Source organism: Orcinus orca, chromosome 8, assembly GCF_937001465.1.
Source record: "Orcinus orca chromosome 8, mOrcOrc1.1, whole genome shotgun sequence".
In the NCBI taxonomy this organism is placed as follows: Eukaryota; Metazoa; Chordata; class Mammalia; order Artiodactyla; family Delphinidae; genus Orcinus; species Orcinus orca.
The window spans coordinates 30,069,132-30,087,747 of NC_064566.1; positions in this window are offsets into that span (position 1 = coordinate 30,069,132).

The following is an 18,616-nucleotide window of genomic DNA, read 5'->3' on the forward strand; positions in this document are numbered from 1 at the left end:
CCTTCTCTCTACTGTAAATGATGCCTAATCCATGTAATGAAAGAAGAAAGAGTCTGCAAATCTTAAAGTATCTGGTTTTCTTTCTGGCACTGAAAACAAAAACTCTGAATTAAGAGAGACTCACCTTTCTATTTAAATACGTTTATTGCACTCAACATAAAACCCAAGTGTCTAAACAGCTCACAACATCCTTTTTGACTTGATCCAAACATCTCATATCACTCCTTCTCTTGCAGGCTCTGATTTAGCCTTGGTGAAATACTTGTAGTTCCTCAAACTTGCCTTCTCTCTCTGTTCCTTCTGGGTTTTAATGCTCCCTCTGCCAACGCTTTTCCCTCACTATTTCTTTTTCCTCTAGCTTATTTCTTCCAGGAAGCCTTCCTTGGTCACCACCCCAAAGGATAGGTGAGGCACCTTCCAATATGCTGCCAGATTGTTCTGTACTTACTGTCTTACCAATCAGGGTAGAGACCCTGTCTATCTTTGTCATTGCTCTGTTTTCATTACAAAAAGTGTATGGCACATAGTAGGTGTTTGGGTTGTTTTGTTTTTTTTGTTTTAACATGAAAGAGCTCTCAACTCCAGAAACTAAGAAGGTATACATTCCATTAAGAAATAAAGCTTGGAGCCTAACCCGTTGTCTGCTCCCCTATCCGCCTGGGTCTTTCCAATGAGGTCATGAAGAGCCATCATTTTCCACCCATATAAATGGAATTTGAACAGTGGCTTGTGCCATTTGGAAGGGATTTAGAGATCTTGGTGATTATTAGGATGGATTTGTATCATGTTGCAGGCCCCACAGCATGTCAAGCCTTTGATCAATATACAGAATGGATGTGGGCCAACAAATTGTGATACGTACTAACAAGGGCATCCTTTCCTCAGGACTAAGACACATGAGGCTTTCTCTGTGCTCCTTTTGATTGTATTCTTGAGTGTTCCCTTTCTCTATAACCAGGGCCATGACTTTTTCAGGGATGTTGACAAATACAAACTCACAGGGGAAATTGTAATCATCCCTAATCTAGCTGGACCTTTCTGACCATGAGTCGCAACCTTAATAAGTATAAGTAGGTGTCATCTGTCTATCCACCTCCTCACGGCTGCACTAGCCCCTTCTTTATCTGTTCAGTCTGGGAGAGCTGCCAGTGTCCTGTTAGGGGCCATTCTTAGAGCAAGGAGAGGGCCTCGTGTTTCTCCCTAGGTCCAGGTCTTGTCCTTCAGATGAGTGAAAGAGCAGCAACATATCTCATTGATTTGAGGGTACTTCCCAATCTAGCCTACTTTCCGGAGATTCAAATATCTACCTTTAGAATCATCCCTTTGGGTTAGAGTATCATTCTCCTCAAAGGTCCCTGTCAATATGTCTATCACATAGCATTTTAAAAAATTTAAAGTGATAGAAACCCTAATTCAAATGTTGGATATTGTTGTAAATAAGTTCCTTGAGGGTCATTTTAACATACAACAGAATAAGTGTTAACATGGAAATTGCAAACATATACATATGAAAAATGCAAGGGTGCTGTTTTAGAAATGGCTTCTTGTGTGCTTGAGATAAAATATTCAGTGACCACATCATATAAGGATTCAATAAATGTTCTATTTCCAACAACTCATGCAGAAATACAAACTATATTCTCTGCAAAGGAAATTTTTTGATTCTTAAGTGATTCAATGACTCAAAAAGTGGCTCCAGTGATAACAAAGATATTGACATCAAAGATACTTTTTGAGTAAGGTTGTTTTGTTATATATGAGAAAAAATAGCATACTTCTAAATCTATACAGATTTTATATGTGATTCATAATATTTAACTATAATTAAATTGACAGATTAGATACAATATGCATACCTTTGGATTATTCCATTTACATACCTAGAAGTTTATCTGTTTGTGTTGACAAGCAAAATTTTCTTGTTGATTTTCTCCCTGGGAGAATAGGAAATGACCCCATTTGGGGGACTTATATTCATGCATATATGATAAATATAAGGAATTTGAAAAAAGTTCTGCTTTTGTCATTATGGCTATTTTAGTTCTTTTTTGAAATATCAAAAATCAAAATATTTCAAAAGCTTTTTGGGGCATGTTTGTCTCTGATTTTGCTGGTATATGTTTGATCTGTGTACGTGCGTGTTCTGCTTATTAGCTCCTTGGGTCTGTGGTCCAGACATTGTCCAATGGCTGAAACCCAGGAGGGACAGGATCATGCGGTAACAATGCAGCCACATAGAATTACCCCTTTCAGAGCCTGGGGAAGATGCCATATCAAAATTCTGTCATTCTCTGTAGGGATTAGAACCCTTTTATCCTGATTCCTGGTCTCCTGTCTATTCAGGGAGTGAGACTGTAGCAAAAATCTCACTAATCCTCTAATTAGTTTCCAAGGGCAGCTGTAAAAATTTACCAAACATTTTACGGCTTAAAACAACAGAAATGTATTCTCTCATAGTTCAGGAGGTCAGGAGTCTGAAATCAAGGTATCAGTGGGGTTGATTCCTTCTCAAGGCTCTGAGGGAGAATCCATTCCATGCCTTTTTCCTAGCTTCTGCCGGCAACCCTTGCCATTCCTTGGCTTGTGTCATGTTACTCCAGTCTCTGCCATTGTTTTCACATGGCTTTCTCCCTGGTGTGTCTGTCTCAAATCTCCTTCTCCTTTCTCTTGTAAGGACACTAGTCATTGGATATAGGTCCTACCCTATAGCCACGATGATCTCATCTGAAGATCCTTCATTTAATTACATCTGCAAAGTTGCTTTTTTCAAATGATGTCATTCTCACAGGTTCCAGGTGTTAGAACTTGGACACATCTTTGGGGCGGGGTGGGGGTGGGGTATTATTCAACCCATGAAACCCTTATTTCCTAAACAGCAAGTTTACTATTTATTCTTCAGTCACGTGAGCTTTGAAAATAGTATCAATCAGCTGCATTTCTGTGGGGTTTGACTGCTAGGCAGGTACCATCTTAGTTCATCAATGAGGTCTGAGCAGTTTTCTGGGTAGGACAGAGAAGCAGCCACCATGGGATTTTACCCAGGTCTTCTGACGTTATTCCTGGTCTGCTCTGCTGGGGCATGGAAGTGAGTAGCTGAGAAAGTAGAGTCAACTTAAAAATAAAACATCAGGCCTGGATGGGGTGCTCCGTGTCTGTACTTTTCGTATCATTTACCTGTCTGTACTCTTCATGAGGCCGAGGTCTGAGAAGACAGGGACCATTTTGCTCACCATTGTATCCCTAACTCAGGTGAAAAAGAAATATATGTTAATGAGAGAATGAATGAGTGAAAGAAAGGAAAGTTTTCAGCACACTGGGCCGAGTACCTCAGACCTGGCTCTCACCGGGGGTCTTATCTGCCCAGCCCGCACCCCCCCTCACTGGGACTTCCAGTCCCTCATGGTATGGGCACTCCCCAAGGGACTGGTTACCTCGAAGACTAAAGCACCCAACCTGTCTATTTTTCCCTCAGTTTTCTTTCTCAGTGTGCCTTCCAGAAAGCACGAATTTACATGAGGCCAAATTAAGAAGGCTGCCCATTGATGAAGGCCTGGCCTCCCAGAAATAGATACAGATGAGAGAATCAAACACAGAGTACCCTTTTCAAGCTTCTAACAGACATAAACTTATTTAATTAAGGAAGGCTGTGCTGGTGTGAGCGTGTAGTGTATATGTGGTGCATAGGTTATATTCCTGAATACCATCAAAACTGAGAGGCCACAGAAGAGATGCATTTCCTGGAAAATCAAATTGGAAGTTCAGGCCTCAGAAGACAGAAACCCTAATGATAGCATGGACCGTCATGGGGCAATAGCATGGGTTCTGGAAAAGTGCAGTTCAGGAAGTCTTGATCATTCCTCTCCCCCTTCAATGACCCTGCTACGAAGGTCTCACTCGCCCATCTCCTTGGTCTCCTCCCTCTTCTGTGATCTGTTCTTGCCTGACCCTGATCTGACTTTGCTAATTAATGACTTCTCCAGTGTAACCCTTGCTAGGAGTATTGAAAGTTTGGTCGGATGGGTTGATGAAGGCCTAGAAGAACTGGGGGTTGGGGGGAGGGGGGAGGAAATATTTGTTCCACACACCTGGGCAAACACAAACTCTGCCAACTTGTAGGGCCAGCACTGGGCAGCAACTCTCTCTCTCTCTCCTTCTTTCTATGTCTAAGCCAACAGTCACTAGTTTCTACTATGCATCTTCATGACATTTTATTCTATAAATACTTCATCCCTAGCCCCAAAATGATGAGACAAGTCACACATGACTTACCTTTTTGTCTCATTCCATTTGGACTCATTCCAGACTGTTCACAGCAATTTAAAAAAATGGCACGTAGTTTCGATCTCAGTGTCTTCTTCCCTAGCACCCAGGACAGTTTCTTCTTAATATGTTGTAAAAAATACAACATATGTCTCTAAGATAAGGGATGTGTTGACTTTAAATAAATTGTAATTAAAGTAGGAAGAAAAGAGCATAGTAATTTGAAGCAAGTCAGTTCTGGGTTCAACTCAAAAGCACAAAATATTCTGTGACTTTGGGGAAAATTATATAAACTGAAGATCAATTTGCTCATCTGTGAAATGGGGCTGTCAATAAAGAACTCACAGGGTTGTGGCAGGTCTTAAATGAAAAAACAAATGGAAAAGGTCTAGCATGTAATAGCTGTTCAATTCTGAGCATTTCCTACATGCCAGGAATTATTCTAAGGTTTTACACCTATTAACTCATTCAGTCCTTAAGACTGAATGAGTTAATAGGTGTAAAAGTTTTCTGCCCTCCCAGCCCTAAAAATGCTCTGATATTGACTTAGTTTTTTTCATAATAAATTTCTCTGACACATCTGTTCCAAATTTCAGTACAATGATATTTACACCCAGACTTGCTTCAAACATTGTAGCAGGAGCACATATAACTTTAAATATAGGCTTATGTTGTACACATAAGATTTGGGCATTTGACTGGATGCAAATTATATATCAATGAAAAAATGTCTACTCTCTTTCCTCCCAAAGCTGTGGGATTGTGTTTCTACTCTCTGAAAGGCCCCCTGACATCCTATCCTGGCCTCCAGGTGCAGATGTGCCCCAGCTGGAAAAGGTGAAGACAAGCTGCTTAAATGTTTATGTACCTCATTTCCTCAATTATAAATCCACATTTTCTCATTTTAATATTTCCGGAGAAGCAACTTACATTTGATACCATGTTTTTTCTCTGCAGCGCCCCTCCGAACCACTCACCCCCTAATCCTCTGGAAAGCCACCCTTAAATGATAGTGTGTCTTAGATCAATGTCATCAAGGAGCCAATGAGATCTGCTAGTCGGATGTAGATAATCTGAGGATAAATAAGAACTAATACATTTTGAGCGTTTCCTACATGCCAGGAATTATTCTGAGGTTTTACACCTATTAACTCATTCAGTCCTTAAGACAAAACCCACTGAGATGACAAGACCATTATCCCCATATTACAGATGAGATATGTGAGACTCAGAGAAGCTAAGGAGCTTACAGAGGTTCAAACAGTGTGGAGGTGACAGAGCTGGGATTTGAATGCAAGCAATCTGGCTCCAGAGGCTATGCCCTTAAGTGCTACACCTTACTGCTTCCCTAAATGAGATTATGTCAGTAGCAGGAAACCTTGGGTGTGCGTGCTGAAACCCCACTGAATGCACTGAGAATAAATATGGGGGCAAATGTTATAGCTCTGGCCCTTGGGGGTTTAAGGTCTCAGGATACGTACACATGAAACCTAAACATGAAAAAGTGGGGTATCAGGAAGCATTTTTGATATAATAGTATAAGCCTTTGTTGCTGCACCCAGAGAGAGGCCCGGTGAAGGACTCCATTCATTGACTGGTCACTTTGCTGGAAAGGGGCTTTGGGGGCTGAATGTCTCCATTCAGGCTGCTATAATAAAATAACATAGACTGGGTAGCTTATTAACAAGAGGAATTTGTTTCTCACAGTTCTAGAGGCTGGGAAGTCCAAAACCAAGATGTCAGCAGACCTGGTGCCTGGTGAGGGCCCCCTTCCTGGTTACTAGACAGCATCCTTCTTGCTGTATCCTCACATGGCCTCTGGGGTCTCTTTGTTAAGGGAACTGATTCTATTCATGAGGACGGCAAACTTAAGGCCTAATCACCTCTCAAAGGCTCCACCTCCAAATACCATCCTGCTGGGAATTAAGTTTCAACATCTGAATTAGTGTAAAGAGCATTCTAAGTTGGCTCTAGCCCCCTCCCACCACCACTAACAGAACCCAGATCCAACCCAATCTGACTTCAACCAGAGAGGCTCCATTTTTATTTTGCCTCTGTTCTCCTGGAGCTAAGCAGAGACTTTCATTTTGTCAGTTCTCAGTCCTCTTCTTAACTTGATCCCTCAGCACTGCCCCCATCCTTGACCAATTCTGGTGGCAATGACTATGTTTGCAACTCCTACGGCTATTTCCCGTAGCATTTTGGTGCTTATCACAATCACTGGCTTTGTGTATATGTGTCTTATCTCTAAGATTCCCCCTAGCAGACCTCAAATTCCTTGAGGGCAGGAGTATCATTCACCTCTAAACCCCCAGAGCCTAGCACTCAACTGCTGTTCAAATGATTAACAATGGTGGCCAGATACCTGGGTTCTCATTGCCGTTTGCCTCAACTTTAGGCAAGTCACTGGACTTATATGCCTCACCTTCTCCATCTGTCAGGTGCTTAGAACAGTGCCCAGCTTACAGTAGTGCCCAGCACATACTTTTGAAGGAATGAATAAATCTATGACTGAGTGAATGAATGAATACCCATCTCTACCTACTTACAGATTCCTTCAAGATCAGGGAAGCTCCTGTGAATGAAAGCTCATTAGAGGGTTAACAGCTCTGCAACAATCATCAGGTACTTTTTTTTATTTTCAAAACATGTAGTAGATATGATCAAATGCCTACTACAATGGCTCTATTACAATGGTCCATGATGACCTCCGCATTAGCTCTGTTTCCTGGTTGTCAACGCTTGTGAATCAAGGACGGACTGTTTGAAAGACAGAATCTTGCAGACATTACGGTGTGTGATGTGTGATCTCCAAGCCTAGGTCAAAAAAAATGCAGTCGCTTCCCCCTTGGACCATTGCATCACTTGCTCTGGGGGAAGCCGGCCACCCTGTCATGAGAACACTCAGCCCTGTGAAGAGGCCTACCCAAAGAGGAACTGAGCCCTCCCACCGTTAGCCAGCGCCGACTTGCCAGCCATGTGAGTGAGCCATCTTAGAAGCAGATCCTCCATATATTATAGAGCACAGGGAAATATAGCCATTCTTTTGTAAACACTTTAAATGGAGTACAATCTATAAAAATATTGAATCACTACACTGTATACCTGAAACTAATATAATAGTGTAAATCAACTATACCTCAGTATAAATAAATAAATAGAAGTAGATCCTCCAGCCTCGGTCAAGCCTCCAGATGACTTCAGCCCCAGCTGACATCTTGAATGTCATCTTAAGAGACCCTGTGGTAGAACCGCCCACCTAAGCTGCTCCTGAATTCTTGACCCGTAGAAGCTATGAAAGATAATCAATGTTCATTGCTGGTTTTTTTTTTTTGTTTTTTTTTGCAGTACACGGGCCTCTCACTGTGTGGCCTCTCCCGTTGGCGGAGCACAGGCTCCGGACGCACAGGCTCAGTGGCCATGGCTTACGGGCCCAGCCGCTCCACGGCATGTGGGATCCTCCCGGACCGGGGCACGAACCCGTGTCCCCTGCATTGGCAGGCGGACTCTCAACCACTGCACCACCAGGGAAGCCCTCATTGCTGTTTTAAACCACTAAATCTTGGGGTGATTTGTTATGCAGTAATAGATAACTATTACAAAGCCAACTGCCCCCCACCCCCCAAAAAAAGTATAAATATCACATGAAGCACACAGAGAACTTAATATCTGGTAGTCTATTTTACCCATCATCACAGAGGCTCTGCACAGTATAGGAGAGATCATCCGTGCCAGCTGTGGGGTGCAGGTGCCCCAGGAAGCTTCACAATGGGTACAAGTACAGCAAGACGCGGAGGAGCCTGGCTGAGCTAGAAAAGTGTGCTCTGAGCGTGTGCTTTCCCTCTGCCACCTCTCCCACCTCTTTTCCCTGCTCCCTCAAGCCCTTAATGGGAAACAGTGATCCCGCAGGGTGGTGGGGGAAATAAAGCATTCAGTGCCAGCACCTGGGAAAGCTGCACTTCCTGCTGTGGCTACAGTGTTGAGATAGTCCATATAGTGACTAAAGGTAAATCAAGAAAACACACCCCTTCCTCCCTGCAGCCGCAGCCGCACTCCAGGGCAGTAGCGTGAAGAACAAAGTACGGCCTAGATTTCACCCTCCTGGCCCTCTTGGGTTGCACCCTTCTGCAGGGCACAGCCGACCCCTAGAGTGATTCTACTGACGGATGGATACCCAGATTCTGACCCTCTACTGCCAACTGCCACCCCTGCCCGCCATGGAGCTGGTGAGTGACCTGCAGAGACCTCCCAGACCTAGGATCAGAATCTGATGAAGAATGAAAGCAGGCCCTGTCCACACTAGAAGCAGAGTAGGCATTGCCGAGCCAAGTACACAGCCTCAGGCTGCCTGGGCCGGTGCCAGACTTGTGAGCCCAAGCTCAGAGGGGCAGGCTTTATTTTTAGCAGGTAATCAGCCCTCATTTTGTTCCTCTCAGGAAAGCCCCACCCTTGTCTAAAGGGCCCATGTAATTAGCACCTAACCAGCTCTAATTCCCTCCCTAACCGCCTTAATTATCCTCCAGCTGACCTTTGTTCCCTTAATTGCTGTTTGACTCCGGATCCCTGTATACCACTTTGCCTTCTCCCTCTCCCCTCCCTTTTGCTCAAGGAGTTATTGTATACTGTACAGTATTTGGTTTTTCTAATCCCAGGGAGTCTTTGGAATCCCCACATCTTCTTGAAAGCAACACTCATTTGCAGAGTGCTGCTTTAAACTACATTCTCCTGCTTAGCTTAGCTGGCTTCTTAGAAATCAACTTACAAGTCAAGAGAATGGGTATTACTGGTCTCCTTTTATAGGAGACAAAATTAGATGAATTAGGTTAATTCAGGGACTTGATCAGGCAGGTAGTTACTGACAGAGAGAGACCACACCAAAGCATCTGACACAGTGGCCTCTTGCTTTCCTGCTTCTCCCAGCTGAAGAACTTAAACTTGGGCCGCCTCAATGATCCCAATTTCTGACCCACATTCTCTTAATACTAGGTGTGACCACTTCCTTACACTTGTTTTTAATCTCAACCTCAAGTTTTCTGAATTTGAGGATCGCTTTTACCTCCTCCCCTGCCCCAGTATGCTATACAATAATAGTAAAAACTATTATTTTCTGACCCCCAACATGTATCAGATACCATTTTGTATCTCATTATATCCTCCTGTCGACTCTAGGAAGCATTACTCTTTCCATCCCCTCTACATGCCACTCAGTCTTCACTCCAGCTAATGTCCCTTCCATCTCCTACAGTTCCCACTTTTCTCACTCTCATGGATCAACACACAAATGTGACTTCACAAAAGTCACAGCCTTCAAAAAACAGCCTTCTTTTGGTTCATATGCTCCTCTAGTCATCACCTATTTTTCTCCTCCCATTTCTAGGATAATTTCTTTTAAAAAAATAAAATAAAAACTTGTCTGTATTTTTGGTACCAATTCCTCCTTTTCATTTTCGTGGAAGACATTCCAGTCGGGCTTTCATGCTTTCCACAACTCTTGTCGAGCTCACCAATGGCTTCCATGTGGGTAAAGCCACTGCTTATCAGCAGAATTTGACCCAAGCGATCTCTCCTCCCAGACTTCCAGGCTTCTTGGATACCACACTCTCCTGCTTTTCCTCCTACCTCAATGGTCACTCCTTCCCAATTTCCTTTACTGGGCCCTCCTCATCTCCATCACCTTCAAGCTGGCTCGGGGTTCAGTTCTCAGACTTCTCTTCTATCAGCACTGACTCACTAGGTAATCCCATCGCATCTCATGTTTTTATAAATCACGTCTGTGCTGACGATTGCCAAATTTTTATCTCCGACCATGACCTCATCTATGAATTCGGTTCACATATCCAGCATCTTACTTGACATCACTTACTTGACATCACTTACTTGACATCACTATTTGTCTAATGAATAGGCAAACTTTAAAAATGGAACACGTGAAGAACCAGACTTCTATATTCTCTTGTAGGAGTGCCTCCTCAAAACTGTTTCTCTCACCACCTTCCTCATTTCAGTAGTCAACTTCCTTGGTAGACTTGCTCAGGACAAAAACCTTGAAGTCCTTTCTGACTCCTCCACTTTTCTTCTGCCACATATTCAACAGTCCAGTGAATCTTGTCAACATTTCCTTCTGATTAACTCCATGATCTCATTACTCTTTTGCCACTTTTACCACCTTGGTCTAAGAAACCACTGTTTTTGCCTCTGTTATTAAATAAAATCCTAACTGTTCTCTCTCCATTTGCTCTTGATGTCTCCTCACACAGTATATACTCCACAGGAAAGCCAGATCATGTCAGATGATGGTACCCCTCTGCTCAAAACCCTTTAATGCTCCCATCTCACTCCAAGTGAAATACAAAGTCCTCACAAGGACCTACAGAGCCGCGCATGGTCTGGCTCCCTAGTCTTCCCCTGAGTTTATCTCCTATTCCTCTCCGCTCTGCTCGCTCTGCTCCAGCCATACTTGCTTCTTGAACACCATCAAGTTTGGCTTCATGGCCTTTGAATTTACCATTCCCTCTGCCTGGATCAATCTCCCACCAAATGTCTATATGGTGTGTTCTCTTGCTTCATTCGGACCATTGTTCAAATATTCCCTTATTTGAGCCTTCTTTGACTTTATATGAGGACTGTGTCCACTGTAATGGACAGACTGAAAAAAAGTGGGTCTCATGACACCCACCTTCTGACGTTCATGCCTCTGTGTAATCCCTCTCCTTGAATGTGGGCAGGACCTGTGACATGCTTCAACTACATAGAATATGGCAAAGTGATGAGATGTCACTCCCATGATTATGCTACATTATATAAGATGCCATCTCGCTGTCAGACTGACTCTAGAGACTTTCTCCCTTGCAGTCTTTGAAGAAGTGAGCGTCTATGTCAGGAGGGCCAGTGTCAAGGAGCTGAGAGCAGCTTCTGTGAGTTGAGTGTGACCTCCAGTCAATGGCCAGCAAGAAACCAGAGCCCTCAGTTCTATAGCAGCAAGGAAATTAATCCTAGCAACAACCAGGGTAAGCTTGGAAGTGAATTAATTCCCAGTTGAGCCTCCAGATGAGAACACAGCTCAGCCAACACCTTGAATGCAGTCTTATGAGACACTGAGCAAAGGACTCAGCTAAGCAATGAATAGACTCTTACCCTAGAGTCTGTACACCTGAAACTAATATAACGGTGTAAATCAACTATACTTTGATATAGTTGTGTTTTTTAAGCCACCAAATTTGTGTTACTCTATTATGCAACAATAGATAGCAAATATACTACCCTATAAAACCTCCTTCTCTGCCATCCCTTTTCTCTTTCCTTGTTTTGTTTTTCTCTATATACTTACCACTATCTGACATTTAATTTTTTTTTTTTACTTTAAAAATGTATATTTGATTATCATCTTTCTCCTCCACTAGAATGTAACATCAAAAACTGAGTTTTCAGCCCCACAAAAGATTTCTGGTTCATAACAGAAATTTAATAAACATTTTTGAGTGAGTGAATGGCTTTCCATTTTAGTAATAGCTACATTTTTTATGTGTACCAGAGCCCAGTGGTACACATATGGTGAAGAACCAGGTTATTTTTTCTAATACATCACAGACCAATTCCTTTGTAAAGTGCAAATAAAGTGAATTACTAGAAAAATAAAGCCAAATTTAAAATTATTATTATATTCAAAAGACATAAAATTACTCTGTCAAATTGCTGTAACATTTTCTAAGTACTTACTTTCAATATCTTATTTATCTCATTGCCAACCTGTAGCAGTCCTAGAACAGGCAACAGTTCAGGAAAACATTTTGAGTGTCACTACTGAGCAAATAGTCAGGGCTTTGCCCAGATCTCCTCAAGTCCTTTTTCCCATTTCTGTGTGTTTTTCCTCCTAACTTGGATGTGGAAGTTCACTCAGTAACTTCTGAGGCGGACTCCCCTCAGACTACTGGAGCCCAGCTCCCCTGCATAATCCAGAATTTTCCTGTGGGATTAAACTGAAGCTACCTTCTTTGGAACTTTACCTAAAATTACACCCTTGTTCAGCTCCCCATTTTGCTGCAAGGGAGTCTGGAAAGGAGGGAGATGGGAGTGGGAGCAGGTGGCTATACTCTAAAAACCCAGATGCGCTTATCACTCCTGTGAGGTTATATGAGACTCTTATTTTCTTTCTTCTGCTTTTCTATAGCTTCCAAATTTTCTGTGATAAATATATATTAGATTTGAAATAGAAAAATATGTCATTTGGAAAAACATCAGTGGCCATATATATAATAAACAACACATAGAATGGGACTGTATTCTTTTGACCATTTTTCTCTTATACCTTTCCCTCCTGACCTCCCTCATTATGCCTATTGCTTTTTTGTTGCTTTCAAGTTTTTTTAAGGCTGACTTTAATCTTTCCAGTATTTAACACATAGTAGGCATTTAATGAATTATCATTGGAAGAGTGAATGAATGTGTTAATTAATTCATAAATAAAATTAATTTTCCACCAGATACAAAGTGAAAGGTTGAGAATGTCCGTGCTTGAGAATCTTGGACCTGGAACCCCACACCTTGTACCTTCCCATAGCTGACTCTTTTCACAGTAGATTGGAGGAAAGCTTTTGGGAGACAGTTTGGCTTTCTGGGATCCCAAGTGTGATTTCCCTCAAGTGACCTCCACTGGTTGCTGTCTAGAATCTTCCCAGATGGTAATCACTCACCCAACCTCTGTGGAAAGGCACTGGCGATATTGAGATGATATTCTACTGAGTGGAATGCACCCTTGCCCATCAACTCTCTTCTCTGCTCTGAGGAACCCGGGAGAACATAGCCTGGACGTTGGCGATGAAAGTCATAACCTGGGGCCGACACAGGGAGCCCCAGCATGAGCTTGGCTCCCAGCTCTGGCTCTCTGAAATGATGAGGTCATCCTGATTGTTTTAAGAGCTTAGCTTTATTTACCCAAACTCATCCCCTAGAATAAAGAGTTTCTATTCATTGAAGAAACTCTCATTGACCTTTACTTTCTCCAATACAGATCCCTGATAGTAATTACTTTGAAAATTGCTACAAGATGGACTTAATTGAGAGGCAACTTATCAAGGGTTCACTTTCTGTTTTCATGTTCTAACTGTGTTTAGCGTCAGATCTGTCTCAGGTGGAATAGGCAAGGGGGAAGAGGTATAAGCAATAAGAGTTGCATGTATCAGGCCTACGTAAGTCCAGGCCCTGGCTCCTCTTATCTTACTTTCATACATATCACCGAGCATGGATGAAACCAGGAGGAATGGAGCAAGAGGGAGAACTGGCACCTACCATGTGCCAGATATTTTACCTGCGTAATTATACTTACTCCCATTCATTGGGCATCTGTTATGTACTAGGTACTTTCACAAGCATCTGTCCTTTAACCCTCACAAATCCTAATGAAACAGATCATATTAGCCCCATTTACTTATTAAAAAATGAAGAATCAAAGAGGTTAGTTACTAATTTTGGCTAAGATTGCTCATCGTGGCCTAATGTATGTCCTCTTCTTCTCTTTCAGTGAAAGAACCTCCACATTTGAACTGGGCACATGGCTGCCCAGAATCAATACTACATTTCCCATCCCCCTTTCAGGTATGTATGTACGTGACAAAGTTCTAGCCAATGGAATATAAACAGAATTAGTATGTTCAACTTCTGAAAAATGTTCTTAAATGACAGGAGACAAGTTTTCCTCCTTCCTGTTGTTTGGGATGTCAGTTGTGATGGCTGGAACTAGACCAATCACTGAGCCATGAGATGGAAGTCACGTACTGAAGATGGTAGAGCAACAAGATAGACAGAATCAGTGTCGCTGATGAGTAAGGAACTTCTGTACCAGTCCTGTGTGGTCTGTCTTTACACAAAAGAGAAGTCAATTTTAATTTATTTAAGCCATGGTTATTTGGATTTTTTCCTAAATCACAAGCCTGAGATGCCACAGCTAGAATGTCACAGAGCATATGGCCCAACCTAGGTGTGATTCCAGACCTCCTGAATTCTCTAGTCTATTCTGCAATTCCTGGGAACCCTAGGAGTTTGGTAGTGATAGAAATATGGCTTAACTGGGCACTGAGAGTATAGCCTTTCCTTGAGATTAAGCCATGCCTGGCCTTCCTTCATGCTGGTTAAAGGCAGAGGCAAACAACCAGGCAACCAGTGATAAAACAGAAACCATGTCTCCAAATCCAGTGCTCTTCCACATTGCCAGCCTAATGGACAGTCATTAGTCCAAGTACTTATTAGTGACAGAACCTGATCAGAGGCTTGATTTCCTGATTTCCAATTCTACATTCTTTCCATCATACCAGGCTGCTTCAATGGCATCTGGGCCAAATCTGAGAATATAGGATCCTCTTCGAACTTCTCCAAGAATCCCACAAAAAGATAACCAACAGATTAGAAGGAAATTAGGAAGACAAACATCACTGCCTGATCCCTCAAGGGCAAGGACTGCATTTTATTTGTCTTGCTATCCCCAAGGCCTCATACAGGACATGGCATATACCAGGCATTTAATACAATATTCTTGGAAGAAAACAAATGAAGGGTTAAAAAGCCAAAATCAATGATCCAAACGGACTTGAATCTATTGTTTACTACAGCACACAGATGGCAGCAACATCTCTGAAGAGGCTCTAAGCAATATACTTTATTGGGCAAGAAACCAAGGCTGGGGTTTAATAAAATGTCCACATTGACATATTGATTTCTCTTGACCAGTCCCCTTGCTTTCAGGATGTTCTCTCAGGCAAGGCAATCCATAGAGAGCACAATCTATCTCTCACTTCTGTCCCATGGTGACTAGGTGGCATGTTAGCCATAGAGCACAAAGCAGTTAACGTTAATCTCTGCTGGGTCAAACACAATATGTACAGACAGTATGGCCCATTGACAGGGAGAAAAAGAAACCTTTTCAACATCAACATGCTTTGCTATCTCCTGGCTGAGCCATTCTGCATTGATCTTGGTCAAGGTACTTAATCCATTGGACTCAGTTTGCTTCATCTGCAGAATGGGAACTTAATAGCATTGGCCTCATAGAGTTGTTGAGACGGTTCAATGAGTTAATATATGTGAACCACTTAGAATAGTGTCTGCCGTATAGTAAGTGCTCAATAAATGTCAGCTGCCGTTGTTGTTACCATCATCATCATCATGAAGTCTGTTCAGTTTTATTTTTCAAGGAAGAACAGATTAATTTCAAAGAGTCTTTCCCTGTAGGTGCTCATTCTTCTTCTCCTATAAGCTCACAATTGAGATACCATATATTAAATGCCCAGACCCTTGAAATGATACAGGATTATGCACATTTAAAAATCTTACATATCTTACTGAAATTTCAAAAATCTTAGTACTTTTATTTCAGACTACAATTTATAAATTTCCTCTTCCATCCAGCTGACAAGTCCTTTAATTGTCAAGATAAGCCTTATTTCTTCTGCCTCTCCATTCATTGTACCTTTTCTATTTCTCTAAGATGCTACCAGACCCTGCAGGACTTGCTGTCATGTTCTCTCACACTGTTCTTTCATTGGCTTCTTCAGTTTCTATCTGCTTTCCAGCCTCCCTCACTACTTCCCTGGAGTTAACTCATCCTTTAGGATTCAGCTCAAGCAGCACTTCTTCTAGGAAATCTTTTCTCACTCTCTAAATCTGAGTTAGTGTGGCTGACATTGTAAGTTGTCCACCCAACCAACATTCCCAGCCTGCCTTCTTCCCAAGGCACCTCCCACTGTAAAGACGGAAAAAGCCAGCTACTTGTTTTCCTGGCTTCTCTGTCAGCTGGAGTGGTCATGTGATCTAACTCTGGCATATGAACTATACAGGAAAATCTGCTGGGGGTACTCTATGGAAAGATTTCCTCTCTCTGATCGAAGCAGAAAGCATGCAAGAAGAATTGTCTTGTGACACTCTTGTCTCCCCATATCCTGACTTTGAAAATGACTGTGTGAGAATACCTAGACCTGCAACAGTCATCTTTTGACCATGAAGAGACCTGAAGAATAGCTGAGACACAGACCCAGGGGCCCATAGACCACGGAACTGCTGCATCAACCTTAGATCCACCTACTTCCAGACCTCTTGCTAAGTAAACAGTAAATGTCCTATGGTTTAAGCCACAATTAATTGGTTTTTCTATTACCTGTAGCAGAACATAACCTAATTGATACGGCCACCTACATAATAGCATCACTTCATTTCTGGCCAAAGGCACCATGTCAAGACATCTGACATTTTCAAGACCAAGCTGTATTTAAGCCATATGCCCTGAGTTGGACTGCATCTGCTCAGAAGAGGAGGTCCTTTTTCTTATTCTCATAAAGGTACCATATATAGAGACACAGTAGGCTATCTTCCCTGGTGCTCCTGTAATACCACCCTGTATTTCTTTTTTTTAAAAAATTTATTTATTTATTTATTTTTATTTTTGGCTGCATTGGGTCTTCGTTGCTGCATACAGGCTTTCTCTAGTTGTGGCGAGCGGGGGCTACTCTGCGTTGCTGTGCGCGGGCTTCTCATTGCGGTGGCTTCTCTTGTTGCGGAGCACAGGCTCTAGGCGTGGGAGCTTCAGTAGTTGTGACACGTGGGCTTCAGTAGTTGTGGCTTGCGGGCTCTAGAGCGCAGGCTCAGTAGTTGTGGCGCACGGGCTTTGTTGCTCTGTGGCATGTGGGATCTTCCTGGACCAGGGCTCGAACCCGTGACCCCTGCACTGGCAGTCGGATTCTTAACCACTGTGCCACCAGGGAAGCCCCGACCCTGTATTTCTTATCATAGCACCTCTTGCACACTAATTGCTAATTTCTTTTTTGAATTCCATGTAAGACTGAGTTTCTTGAGGATAAGAAACGTTTCTGATTTTATCCTATACCCTCAAAGCCTAGCAAAGTCCCTGGTATGTAATAAATATTTTAAAGCTAGTTTGAATCAAAGTGACAAATTAATCTTTGGTTGAATTCTGTCCTTATTTTTAATTTAGGAAACATTGTCCCCCAAAAGTAAAGGGGCCCAGGGATGGACCGTGCTGGACTTCATCAGCTAAGTCTGTCCTGATGCCCAAAGAGTGCATCTTGGTGATGGCTGGAGCCTGTGCTTCAAGAAAAAGCTTGACTTTAGGCCCCTCTCATAACGTACCACTCTGCTTTCATCTATTCAACAAAAATTTTCTGAGTACCTACTATATGTCAGGTCCATGCCTTCCTGCCCCAATCCATCCAATTTTAGACCTCCCACCCTATCCCTGGAGAAAGAATGCTGTCTTTGACTTCAATGTTGAATCCATCCTGTCAAATTTTTACTTATGTGATTCCCCTCCCAAATGCATTTTCATTTTCAAAGAAGCCCAAGAAAAAGGACAGTTGTAGCCTAAACCAGAGGGTCACAAGTTTAAGTGTCTACAGAGGCCAGACCTGAAATGCCAACAAGTATAAGGCAATGGGGAGTGATGGAGACTGGTTGATTGGAGATCCCTCCTGCCCAAGACCAGCCAAGGACTGATGAGAAAGAGGAAGCCCAGTGTGGCCCAATATTCTGATCTTTGAAGAGAGGTCAAAACTCTAAAATCTTTTGTGAAGCCCCCTCCCCTGCCAATGTTAGGTGCTGGCAACTAACTCAAACTTAAAAAAAAAACATGTTGGCCAGACAAAACACGTCTGTAGACCAGATCCAATCTGTGGGACACCATTTTGAGATCTCTGACTTAAAGGAATGAATGGCGGCCTTCCTTGTGATTCTATGGTTCCCAGTTGGAGAAGGTTTGGGGTAGAGCATGGGGAGAAACAGCGGTAAGGCAGAAAAGGACAAAAAGACAGGCAAAGGTTTGTTTCGGGGAATAGAAGGCAACTAGTTCTTGCTGAGCTCTGGAGCGGCTGTGCTGGTCCCTCATATACAAAATCTTGCTTTAATCTTCACTTCTCCCTCCAGGTGAGTCTAATCTCTCCATGTGACAGATGTGTCAGTAGAGAAGTAGGACTAGAACTCAGGTCTCCTGACTTCAGGTTTGGACTCTTTCCAATGCATACCACGGACCCAACAACTAATCTCCAGGTTAAACCTTCCCATCCTCGCTTCCATTCCTCCTTCTTTTTCTCATTTGCTCTTCTTTAAACCTGTGTAAAGCGGTCCATTTCCATGGGTTTTATTTTTATTTTTAATGTTTGCTGACCACACTGTGCAGCTTATGGGATCTTAGTTCCCCGACCAGGGATAGAACCCCTGCCCCCTGCAGTGGAAGCACAAAGTCCTAACAACTGGGCCGCCAGGGAATTCCCTCAGTAGATTTTAATTTGAGCTGCCACAGTTTCCTTATCCATGAAGTGGGTGTAATAGTAGCACCTGCCTCATAGAGTTGTGCCTGGCA